The 12,732-nt window shown below is 41.8% G+C and overlaps 1 protein-coding gene across 1 annotated transcript in view; it reads left to right on the forward strand.

Moving 5' to 3' along the window:
- The first annotated feature begins 8,639 nt into the window (after positions 1-8,639).
- LOC311228197 (uncharacterized protein) overlaps positions 8,640-12,732 on the forward strand; it is a 465,049-nt gene continuing 460,956 nt past the window's right edge. Inside the window, exon 1 of the mRNA XM_084314108.1 lies at positions 8,640-8,697. The gene's annotated coding sequence lies outside the window, so the exon portion shown is untranslated. The remainder of the gene's footprint in view (positions 8,698-12,732) is intronic.

Genomic DNA, 12,732 nt, shown 5'->3' on the forward strand with positions numbered 1-12,732 from the left:
TTTTTGTAATGAAATACTCCCACTTTTCTGAAAAGAGTTGTTAAATATGACAAAAAAAAAGAATATGTGGTGGTTATGATCGGGCTGAAGTGGAATAAACAATTTATGAAGAGTAAAAAAAAAAATACAAGATAATTAAAAGATTATGCCACATATTATGTTGGCTACAAACATAATCACTGCAAAGTTATCAAACAAATACGAATCTGATCAGACACAAGGGTTAAGTTGTTGTTCCCTTTCTAATTTCCTCAAACATCTAGTCTAGTTAATGTGATCAATATTATTTGACAATTGATGCTTTTTGTTGGACATTTCAGTCAGTGAGCTCATACTTTGAGCTCATAAATTTATAGTTAAAATGATTGAGACAACGCAATCTTGTCTTCGTTGTGCATGAATGCGTGTGCTCACCACACACAATATGTGTGTCACTATTCTGGCAGTGGCTATATATGTATTGTTAATGAAAGCCTGTTATAAGGTCTGTTATTTTTTTTTGTGTAAAAGGTATGGTCACTGGAAGTATGATACCCTAGAAAAAAATAAATTTTCATATTAAAGCCATGTTGTCATTTTTTTTCACACATTTTTGGAAATATGGTCATATAAGAATTTTATTATTATTTATTTAACAATAGTGTGTTTAACAGCAGGAAAAAAATGTGTGTAATGTTATGATGTATACATATCAGCAGCAATATTTTAATGTAAAATGTACATTAATCAGTATTGATTCCTTAACTTTACAAGTTACAAGTAGATGTACAAGTTACAAATGTACAAGTAGAGTACCATTTAGATTATGGTTGAATAAACATTGATGTCTAACATTGATTCAATATAAAATCAACTAAAATGTGCATGTAGATTACCATTTAGATTATGGTTGAATAAACATTGATGTCTAACATTGATTCAATATAAAATCAACTAAAATGTGCATGTAGATTACCATTTAAATGATGGTTGAATCAACATTGATATAGTATCAGTTATGGTTGACACCTAACGTTGATTCAACATGTAAGTCATAGACAACGATCTGTATAATTTCAATGTCAGGCTTCAACATAGATTCAATATTTCTGCCGAACCCTATTTCAACGTTGATTCACTCATTTTTTGCTATCTGGGTATGTCTGGGAGTGCTTGCATTCTTTCATTTATTTGCATTCATCTAAAAATGTTTGGACCTTATGGTGTTCTTGTTCTGTTCTTGACTTATTGTTATGTTTTCTTCTTGACTTTAAAGAAGACCTGTACGGCCCATGGGGACATTAACGTGTGTTGTCGGGCCCTATAAATAAATTTGATTTGATTTGATTTGATTTATTGTATATTCCTCTTTACTTACCTTTTTACTGTATTAAGCACACTCTCAGGGGCTCATACAGAACCAAGCATTTCACCGTAAAGTACATGTATTTTATTGTGACAAATAATAAACAAACTTGAACTTGACACCAGCGAGGTCTGTTACGACCCCTGAATACTGACACCAGCCCTTGGTCATCCAATTCGGTAGGTGGCGCTGTCGCGAAAAAACAATGGCACGCGGGGCGGACATCTGAGCCCCGTCCTGCTGCTGGTGATGGAGGCTCGTCAGGCATAGATATATATCTATGTCGTCAGGTAGTGACTGACATGTGTTTTCTAGCTGCATGTAGAGAGTGTTTGAGGGGAGTTCTCCAATAGGGTCCAGCTGCAGACTCGGAGCCTCGAGGTCCAGATTGGTACTTCCGGCCTGCCACAGGACTAATGCGGAAGTATCTCGAAGTACGTCTGACGTAATAGTCCTGTGGCAGGACTATGCGGAAGTATCTCGAAGTACGTCTGACGTATCTCGAATTACGTCTGACGTTTCTCTACGTTAGCTAAGCGAACATTAAACGTTGTATTCATAAAATAATATAAAATCAGCAGCATGGGGAGGGCCGGGGGGAGGGGAGGTACAGGTAGTAGAAGACATAGAGGTACAGGTCACATAATTATAGTACAGTGGAGAAGTAAAAATGGAATAAAAAGGCAGTGTAAACAATATACAATATTATTAACTCTAATAATAACACGCCTCGCGGGCTCATTATAATACGAGAGCCGTGGGTCTGCATTGTATAGAGCGGATCCCCCGGCCATATTCAAGCGCTGGAGCGCTTTGCGATGGATCAAACTGTATTAATATAGTAGTAATAATAGTAGTTGGCTAGTTGCGCGCTTCTGGCCACCTACCGCAGTGCGCGCATACACACATACTGTCTGTAGCTATACAGTACGTGCAAAATTAATTGTCAAGAGCCAATCGCACAGGTTGCCTCATCTCATCTGGCTCTGCAAATAGATCTAGAGTCTGAATATCATATAATAGCCTGCTGATGATCTCTCTCTCTCTCGAGTCAAATCCATTCTGAGAACGGAATGCAGTGCCCGCGACGAGGGTCTTGATTGATTGATTGATTGATTGATTGAAAATTGTATTAACAGATCATGCTGGACCTACAAAAGGCCTTTGACACTGTCAATCACTCCATTCTTGATTGAACATTTTATTAACAGATTGCAGAATGGGTACAGTACAGTACAGCTCAATACACACAATTGTTAAGGGGATGCAGACCAGAGAAAGACTTTCGTCTTGTTTACATCAGGGTCCCCCATTTTCAATTCATCAGGACATATATGACATACATGACATACAGATAGTCAGTACTGCTACATCTATACATTTATGACATACCAGATTTGCAAATACAGTACTGTTTGTGATACAGAAGGAGTCAGGAAAAGGGAGTATATACATTTGACGTAGAAACTGTACATTGGAGGAGGTTGGGTGGGGGGGGGTTGGGTACACTGGGATATTGACAACCATACTGGGTAATCTACATTGGAGGTGGTTGGGGGGGGGGGGGGCACACTGTATATACAAGCAAAACTGTACATTGAGGGGGGGGGACGGACACTGTACAAACAAGCAAAATTGTACATTGGACTATTGACAAAACCATACTAGGTAAATGACTGTACATTGGAGGGGGTTGGGTTAGGATATTTACAGGGGCCAGTGTTGAATTGCAGTCTCCCGTAGGTGTCCCTTGAGAGAGGTTTTGAAAGTGGGTAGTGATCCACTTTCCTTTACAGCTTTGGGTAGGGCGTTCCACATTGATGTGGCATAATTGCGAAACGTGTTTAGTCCCTTATTTGAGCCGAATCTGGGTTTAACATGATTTGTGGAGCTCCCTCTGGTGTTGTGATCGTGGTATTCACTGACCTTTGGGAAGTATTTTGACATGTACATGGGTACCTTGGTCGTGTAGTGTATCTTGTAGACCAGGCCCATTGCAAGTTGCTGTACTCTGTCGTCTACTCTAAGCCATCCTAGGTTGTCAAAGTGGGCAGGGGTGAGGTGGGTTCTAGGAGTAAGGTCAAGCAGTAGTCTGACCAGTTTGTTTTGAGATGTTTGTAATTTTGTTTTTAGCGCCTTTGAGGTGCTTTGGTACCATGAGGTGCAAGCATAGTCGTAGTACCCTTGAATGAGTGCTCCTGCTAGAGTCTTCAGGGTATTCTTGTTTACCAGTGAGGAGATCCGGTACAAGAATCGAGTTCGTTGGTTGACTTTTTTTATTACATTGGATGCCATTTTGTCACAGGAGAGATTAGCCTCTAGGATGGAACCCAGGTAGGTAATTTCATCTTTCCTTGTGACAATATTGTCACCCACTGTAACTGAGAAGCCGTCGGTCTTGCTGAGTTTGTTATTTGAACCGAAGAGAATGGACTCTGTTTTGCCCATGTGTAATGATAGTTTGTTATCAGCGAGCCATATGCAGATTCTGCCTAGTTCCGAGCTGAGGGTTTTTTCAACCTGTAACTTGTTCTTGTCAGAGACCAGCAGGGCTGAGTCGTCCGCAAACAGGAACAAGTTGCAGTCACAAGCTGACGACATGTCATTTGCATAAATTAGGAACAGTAGCGGTCCTAGTATGCTTCCTTGTGGAACACCACAGCTCACTGTGAGGGGGGGGGATAGGGTACCGTTTACCTCCACCATCTGTTCCCTCCCCTCAAGGTAGGATTGCATCCAGCTCACTGATAGACTATCAAAACCAATTGCTTTTAGCTTGTCAATCAGAATGGAGTGATTGACCGTGTCAAAGGCCTTTTGTAGGTCCAGCATGACCATGCCGCAGTATTTGCCTGCGTCCACCTCTTGTTTGATGTGGTCATTCAAATAGAGAAGGCATGTGTCAGTGGAGTGGGATGTTCTGAAGCCAGATTGGAATTCGTAGATTAGATTTTTTTCCGCTAGGTACTTTTCGACCTGTTCGTAGACTATTTTTTCCATGACTTTCGAGATGGAGGTGAGAATAGAAACAGGGCGGTAGTTGCCTGGGTCTAATTTGCTGCCCTTTTTGTGCAGAGGGGTCACCCTCGCAATTTTGAAGTCCTTGGGGACGTGTCCCTGTTTTATGGAGAGGTTTATTATGTGTGTGATGATTGGGGTGATGGCGGCTGCTGAGTCTCTGAGGAATTTGGAAGGGATGTTGTCGTGGCCAGTGGCCTTGTTAGGTTGGAGGGCGCTCAGTTTATTGAGTACCTCATCTGTTGTTACCATTTCCAGCTTGAAGTCGTCCTTGCGGACCCCTAGGTTTTTGTAGTAAGCTACTATGTGTTCTACCCCATAAAGCCCTGAGTGGGAGGGTAGTTTGTTTACCAGTGTTGTGGCTATGTTTGTGAAGAAAATGTTTAAGTAATTGGCTACATCCAGCTTGTCTGTGATGAGCGTGTTGTCCGTTTTTATGTTTATGTTTGAGAATCTGGTTTTAAGTTTTTTACTGCATCCTAGTTGATTATTGAGTAATTTCCAAAGTTCACGTGGTTTGTTTTTGTTTTCCTCAGCAATTGTGTGTATTGAGCTGTACTGTACTGTACCCATTCTGCAATCTGTTAATAAAATGTTCAATCAAGAATGGAGTGATTGACAGTGTCAAAGGCCTTTTGTAGGTCCAGCATGATCTGTTAATACAATTTTCAATCAATCAATCAATCAATCAATCAATCAATCAATCAATCAATCAAGACCCTCGTCGCGGGCACTGCATTCCGTTCTCAGAATGGATTTGACTCGAGAGAGAGATCATCAGCAGGCTATTATATGATATTCAGACTCGAGATCTATTTGCAGAGCCAGTTGAGATGAGGCAACCTGTGCGATTGGCTCTTGACAATTAATTTTGCACGTACTGTATAGCTACAGACAGTATGTGTGTATGCGCGCACTGCGGGAGGTGGCCAGAAGCGCGCAACTAGCCAACTACTATTATTACTACTATATTAATACAGTTTGATCCATCGCAAAGCGCTCCAGCGCTTGAATACGGCCGGGGGATCCGCTCTTTACAATGCAGACCCACGGCTCTCGTATTATAATGAGCCCGCGAGGCGTGTTATTATTAGAGTTAATAATATTGTATATTGTTTACATTGCCTTTTTATTCCATTTTTACTTCTCCACTGTACTATAATTATGTGACCTGTACATCTATGTCTTCTACTACCTGTACCTCCCCTCCCCCCGGCCCTCCCCATGCTGCTGATTTTATATTATTTTATGAATACAACGTTTAATGTTCGCTTAGCTAACGTAGAGAAACGTCAGACGTAATTCGAGATACGTCAGACGTACTTCGAGATACTTCCGCATAGTCCTGCCACAGGACTATTACGTCAGACGTACTTCGAGATACTTCCGCATTAGTCCTGTGGCAGGCCGGAAGTACCAATCTGGACCTCGAGGCTCCGAGTCTGCAGCTCGACCCTACTCGGCGTCTCTACAATTCGTAGCCGCATTTCTGCAGACCCCTCTCTGATTGGTTGAACTCCATTTTTGCAGACCCCTCCCATTTCTGCAGACCCCTCTCTGATTGGTTGAGCGAAGCCCCTCTCTGATTGGCCCCCCGCATGAGCCGAGACAGGCTCCTCTAGCCAGGAGTCGAAACTCCGTTAACTCCAGAGAGAGAGGCTGAACGCAATTTATACGCATGGAAGTATTGATTACGCCATAACGAATCATTAAAAAAATATACCGTTAACTGGAATATGTTGTGTGTGCCTTTACACATGTTGGATAGGATTATGTAATTGGTTTGTATAGCGTCGCGTATAACGTTATTTCGCGTGACTTCACGGTTTATTCACATTTCACAACATAGCCAGCGTTCAACTTGTTTACACTCCCCACTTACATACTGTACAATGTAACATTTAGATTAACCCAGTTGTCTATCTGTATGTCATATGTTACGATGAATTGAAAATGGGGGACCCTGATGTAAACAAGACGAAAGTCTTTCTCTGGGGTCTGCATTCCCTTAACAATTGTATGTATTGAGCTGTACTGTGTACTGTACCCATTCTGCAATCTGTTAATAAAGTTTTCAATCAATTCAATCAATCAATAACTAGACAGTTACAATATAACATTTAGATTAATTAACCCAGTTAATGCCTTAAGAGAGAGATGCTGGTGGTCAAGTCAAGAGTTATTTGTCACAAGTTGTTTATTAGCCTAGACATTTTCAATTCATCATCTTGTTTACATCAGGGTCCCCCATGTTCAATTCATGATAACATATATGACATACAGGTAGACAGATGGACAGTACTGCTACATTTAGACATTTATGACATACCAGATTTTGAACTTGTGGTAGGCCTAGACATTTTCAATTCATCGTCTTGTTTACATCAGGGTCCCCCATGTTCAATTCATGATAACATATATGACATATATGTATGGGCCACTCTCCAGGTGACCTGCATCGACCTTGCCCACACCAGGATCTCCTCCTCAGACTGGTGAGTCATTCGCACAGTGGCCTCAAAAGAGGTATGGTCAACGCAGGTCGCAGGATGGGTTCACTGCACGTCTGTACGTGCAGACATGATATGTGTAACCCTTCGGTAAAAGTCCTTCAACACACAAGCAACAAGATGTTATTTTTTTGAAAGCCAGTAAATACTGACAAAAAAAAGCATAGACACTTAGAAGAAGCAATGTACAGTCCCCCCCACCCACCCAACCTCCTCCAATGTACAGTTTCTACGTCAAATGTATAGCCTTTCTTTTCTGGACTCTTTTTGTATCACAAACAGTACTGTATTTGTAAATCTGGTATGTCATAAATGTCTAGATGTAGCAGTACTGTCTATCTGTCTACCTGTATGTCATATATGTTATCATGAATTGAACATGGGGGACCCTGATGTAAACAAGACGATGAATTGAAAATGTCTAGGCCTACCACAAGTTCAAAATCTGGTATGTCATAAATGTCTAGATGTAGCAGTACTGTCCATCTGTCTACCTGTATGTCATATATGTTATCATGAATTGAACATGGGGGACCCTGATGTAAACAAGACGATGAATTGAAAATGTCTAGGCCTACCACAAGTTCAAAATCTGGTATGTCATAAATGTCTAGATGTAGCAGTACTGTCCATCTGTCTACCTGTATGTCATATATGTTATCATGAATTGAACATGGGGGACCCTGATGTAAACAAGACGATGAATTGAAAATGTCTAGGCCTACCACAAGTTCAAAATCTGGTATGTCATAAATGTCTAAATGTAGCAGTACTGTCCATCTGTCTACCTGTATGTCATATATGTTATCATGAATTGAACATGGGGGACCCTGATGTAAACAAGATGATGAATTGAAAATGTCTAGGCTAATAAACAACTTGTGACAAATAACTCTTGACTTGACCACCAGCCTCTCTCTCTTAAGGCATTAACTGGGTTAATTAATCTAAATGTTATATTGTAACTGTCTAGTTATTGATTGATTGAAAACTTTATTAACAGATTGCAGAATGGGTACAGTACACAGTACAGCTCAATACATACAATTGTTAAGGGAATGCAGACCCCAGAGAAAGACTTTCGTCTTGTTTACATCAGGGTCCCCCATTTTCAATTCATCGTAACATATGACATACAGATAGACAACTGGGTTAATCTAAATGTTACATTGTACAGTAAGTGGGGAGTGTAAACAAGTTGAACGCTGGCTATGTTGTGAAATGTGAATAAACCGTGAAGTCACGCGAAATAACGTTATACGCGACGCTATACAAACCAATTACATAATCCTATCCAACATGTGTAAAGGCACACACAACATATTCCAGTTAACGGTATATTTTTTTAATGATTCGTTATGGCGTAATCAATACTTCCATGCGTATAAATTGCGTTCAGCCTCTCTCTCTGGAGTTAACGGAGTTTCGACTCCTGGCTAGAGGAGCTTGTCTCGGCTCATGCGGGGGGCCAATCAGAGAGGGGCTTCGCTCAACCAATCAGAGAGGGGTCTGCAGAAATGGGAGGGGTCTGCAAAAATGGAGTTCAACCAATCAGAGAGGGGTCTGCAGAAATGCGGCTACGAATTGTAGAGACGCCCCTACTCGAGTTCTCCGCTCTTACTGCTTCTTTGAAGTGAAGAGTTTATCGCCGGCCACTAGAGGGCAGCGTCTCACTGCTATCGCTGACTTGACTCTTGACTTGACTTGACTTGACTTGACCGGATATGACGTGCCTTGATCCAGTGTTGCCGAGCGGCCATTTTAGTTTTAACGTCGTTATTCTTTCACTCCGCCTCGGGTCGAGACGTGCATTCACTCATTCACGTGAGATTGTTTACATTACTATTTAGTGTGTATATACTTGATATATCATTATATATATGTGTTATGTTAGTGATGACATGCATGTATGTAATACGTTGTCAGCTTATCTGCTGTACTGTTCTGTATCAGGGTGTCAGTTTCAGGGCTGTACGTTAATTTTTTTTTGCACATAGCTCTGGTGCTACAGAGGTTGATAGTTTTGTAGCACAGGCCAAAATCTTGTAGCACAACAAAAACGTGTTATATTTGTAACAGTCACAAATGTGCCTATTGTATTTGTGTTGTTTAGTTGCAGTGCCATGTTTGGTTGTCATTGTCCTGCTGACAAGTTGACGTCACACAGCCAGACACGTTACGTGTAAGGAATTATGGGATTTGGTGTTGGATGTATGGACTCTACTAGGGGTGGGAATCACCAGTTTCATCACGATACAATATGATATCGATTATTTGGATAATGATATGATATTTGCCGGTATTTGCCACGATACGATGCAGGTGCCTGCAATCGATATGAGATGATATCATAAGCCAATTTGAATGAATGAATGAAAACTTTATTTAACAGATTGCAGAATGGGTACAATACAGTACGGCTCAATACATACAATTGTTAAGGGGATGCAGACCTGAGAAAGACGTTTGTCTTGTTTCCATCAGGGTCCCCCATTTTCAATTCATATAGACATATATGACATACATGACATACAGATAGTCAGTACTGCTACATCTATACATTTATGACATACCAGATTTGCAAATACAGTACTGTTTGTGATACAGAAGGAGTCAAGAAAAGGGAGTATATACATTTGACGTAGGAACTGTACATTGGAGGAGGTTGGGTGGGGGGGGTTGGGTACATTGGGATATTGACAACCATACTGGGTAATTTACATTGGAGGTGGTTGGGGGGGCGGGGGGCACACTGTATAAACAAGTAACACTGTACATTGAGGGGGGGGGGGGGGAGGAGACACTGTACAAACAAACACAATTGTACATTGAACTATTGAACTATTGACAACCATACTAGGTAACTGACTGTACATTGGAGGGGGTTGGGTTAGGATATTTACAGGGGCCAGTGTTGAATTGCAGTCTCCCGTAGGTGTCCCTTTAGAGAGGTTTTGAAAGTGGGTAGTGATCCACATTCCTTTACAGCTTTGGGTAGGGCGTTCCACATTGATGTGGCATAATTGCGAAACGTGTTTAGTCCCTTATTTGAGCCGAATCTGGGTTTAACATGATTTGTGGAGCTCCCTCTGGTGTTGTGATCGTGGTATTCACTGACCTTTGGGAAGTATTTTGACATGTACATGGGTACCTTGGTCGTGTAGTGTATCTTGTAGACCAGGCCCATTGCAAGTTGTTGTACTCTGTCGTCTACTCTAAGCCATCCTAGGTTGTCAAAGTGGGCAGGGGTGAGGTGGGTTCTAGGAGTAAGGTCAAGCAGTAGTCTGACCAGTTTGTTTTGAGATGTTTGTAATTTTGTTTTTAGCGCCTTTGAGGTGCTTTGGTACCATGAGGTGCAAGCATAGTCGTAGTTTAACACAATCAGTAACATTTAGATCAACTCAAAAAAGGCAACGGAAATATAATTGAATTTTTTACCTCTTCCAGATTTTTAAAGGAAAAACAATCTATTGTTTTTAATACAAATATACCTCCTGTTCACTGTAAAGTGCCACGTTTTGATATATTGAGCTTTAAACTTTAATTAAGTATATTTTCACTCACAACATGCAAACTAAAACCCCTTCCTCTCTCAAACCATGATGATCATGAATACATTTATTATGTATTGTATTTTTTATGTTTAAATATCAACATTATCTGTCCACCCTCAGTACATTTACTATCAATATAATATACTCTGACTTCATCTGATCTTTCCAAATGCGCGCGCACACAGTACACACACACACACACACACACACACACACACACACACACACACACACACACACACACACACACACAAAGAAGGGAGAATGCCTGCCTTCCTCACTCTGCCCGTCTGCTGTTCTCTCTATATGGCTCTGAACAGCTTGTTGTTAGCTTACGCTAACGTAACGTTAATTTCTATCTTTAACACGACGTGGTCATAAAGGAATGGTGAGGATTGCAAAGCATGTTGGATGCATTTGACCCGTTGCGGAATAAAACAGCAGGGATTTGTTTTTGGATCGTGAAATAGGCACACTAGCCTTGATATGTTGCAATGTCTGTGTTCCAGACGCTACTGCGCTGTGCTGTGAGCCGAGCGGATACGACTCTCCCATGGGATTTTCAAAATAAGAGTATCGATATGAACCAAACGTTGTTAGCTGCCGGAGCCATAGATATTATGGCTGGAGCTGCGCTTCTGCGGAGATGAGACTTGCCACAGGATTTTCAAAATAAGAGTATCGATATGAACCGAATGCCTATCGCACCAGTGCTACTGAAGTAAATCCATTTATCGCACAGACCGATGTTGCTGTAGCACGTGGAATATATATCTCGCACTGTACAGCCCTGCATTTGAGGAGTGTTTCTTCAAAAAGGACCCTAAAATATAATTTGACAAAAAAAATTGAGCTCTTCCAGGCATGTAAATGAGAAACAATAAAAAAAAATTAATACAAATCGACCTATTTTTTGGTACATTTTAAAGTTAAATGCATCAATCTGGTGCACTTTGAGAGCAAAATAAAGAGGCTAGATCTTTGTGCTCAAAACACAAAATCGACTAGACTAGTGCTTCCCAATCCTCTCCTCGAAGCACCCCAGCCGTTCAATGTATTTGTTAAATTCCACCACCAGCACACCTGATTCAACTTAACTAGCCCTTTATTAGTTGAATAAAGGTGTGCTGGTGGTGGAATTTAACAAATACATGGAACGGCTGGGGTGTCTCGAGGAGAGGTTTGGGAACCACTGGACTAGAGCATACATTTGAGCCATCAAAGAAATTAAGCAAAAGTGGTTACCTGTGTTGAACTGGTTATTTTTTTAATACATTTTTTTCCCCCTCCTTTTTCCGATTTTTCTCCCATCCCACTGTTAGTCGTTATTTACATTTACATTTACATTTAGTCATTTAGCTGACGCTTTTATCCAAAGCGACTTACAAGTTCTGTGCGACAAGACAGCAAGAAGGGTATAACTCTATCAGCTGAGTAACAATGTTCATCAAAGTGTTGCGTGTTACAGTGTAGGTTAGTTTATTAGGACAAGTGCATGACAGTAAGGTTAGTCGGGGTTAGATTTTTTTTTTTTTTCTTTTTTTTTATCATTTCAGATAATGGTTGAAGAAGTGAGTCTTTAGTCGACGGCGAAAGATTGGACGGGATTCGGCTGTCCTAACTGGGATGGGTAGTTCATTCCACCATTGTGGGGCAAGGACTGAGAATAGGCGGCTTCTCTTTGATGACCCTCCGGGAGCTTGGATAGGAGTAGATCTGAGGCGGCCAGAAGATGCAGAGCGTAGGGGTCTTGAGGGTGTGTAGTTAGAGACCATTGACCGGAGGTAGGCGGGAGCGGTTCCCTTTGCCGCACGGTATGCTAGGTCGAGGGCCTTGAAGCGGATACGTGCAGCAATGGGGAGCCAGTGCAGGTCCCTAAGAAGTGGGGTGACATGGGCCGACTTCGGTAGGTTTGAGATCAGGCGGGCCGCTGCATTTTGAATGAGTTGAAGAGGCTTGGTGGCAGTGGCCGGGAGGCCAGCTAGCAGTGCGTTGCAGTAGTCGAGGCGGGAGATGACTGTTGATTGGACGAGGAGTTGGGTGGCTTCTTTTGTCAGGAAGGGGCGTATCCTTCTGACGTTGCTCAGGAGGAATCTGCAGGTTCTGGTTGTCGCTGCGATGTGAGCAGAGAAGTTCAACTGGTCGTCGAGGACAACACCAAGGTTCTTGGCGGTCGGCGATGCGGTCACAGCTGCATTCTCGACTGTGATGGAGAGGTCGGTCAGGGGGGAGGATTTGGCCGGCAGGTGGAGCAATTCTGTTTTGCTTAGGTTCAGTTTGAGGTGGTTGGTCGTCATCCAGGCGG

This window comes from Notolepis coatsorum (genome assembly GCF_963971535.1).
Source record: "Notolepis coatsorum genome assembly, chromosome: 5".
NCBI classification, from domain to species: Eukaryota; Metazoa; Chordata; class Actinopteri; order Aulopiformes; family Paralepididae; genus Notolepis; species Notolepis coatsorum.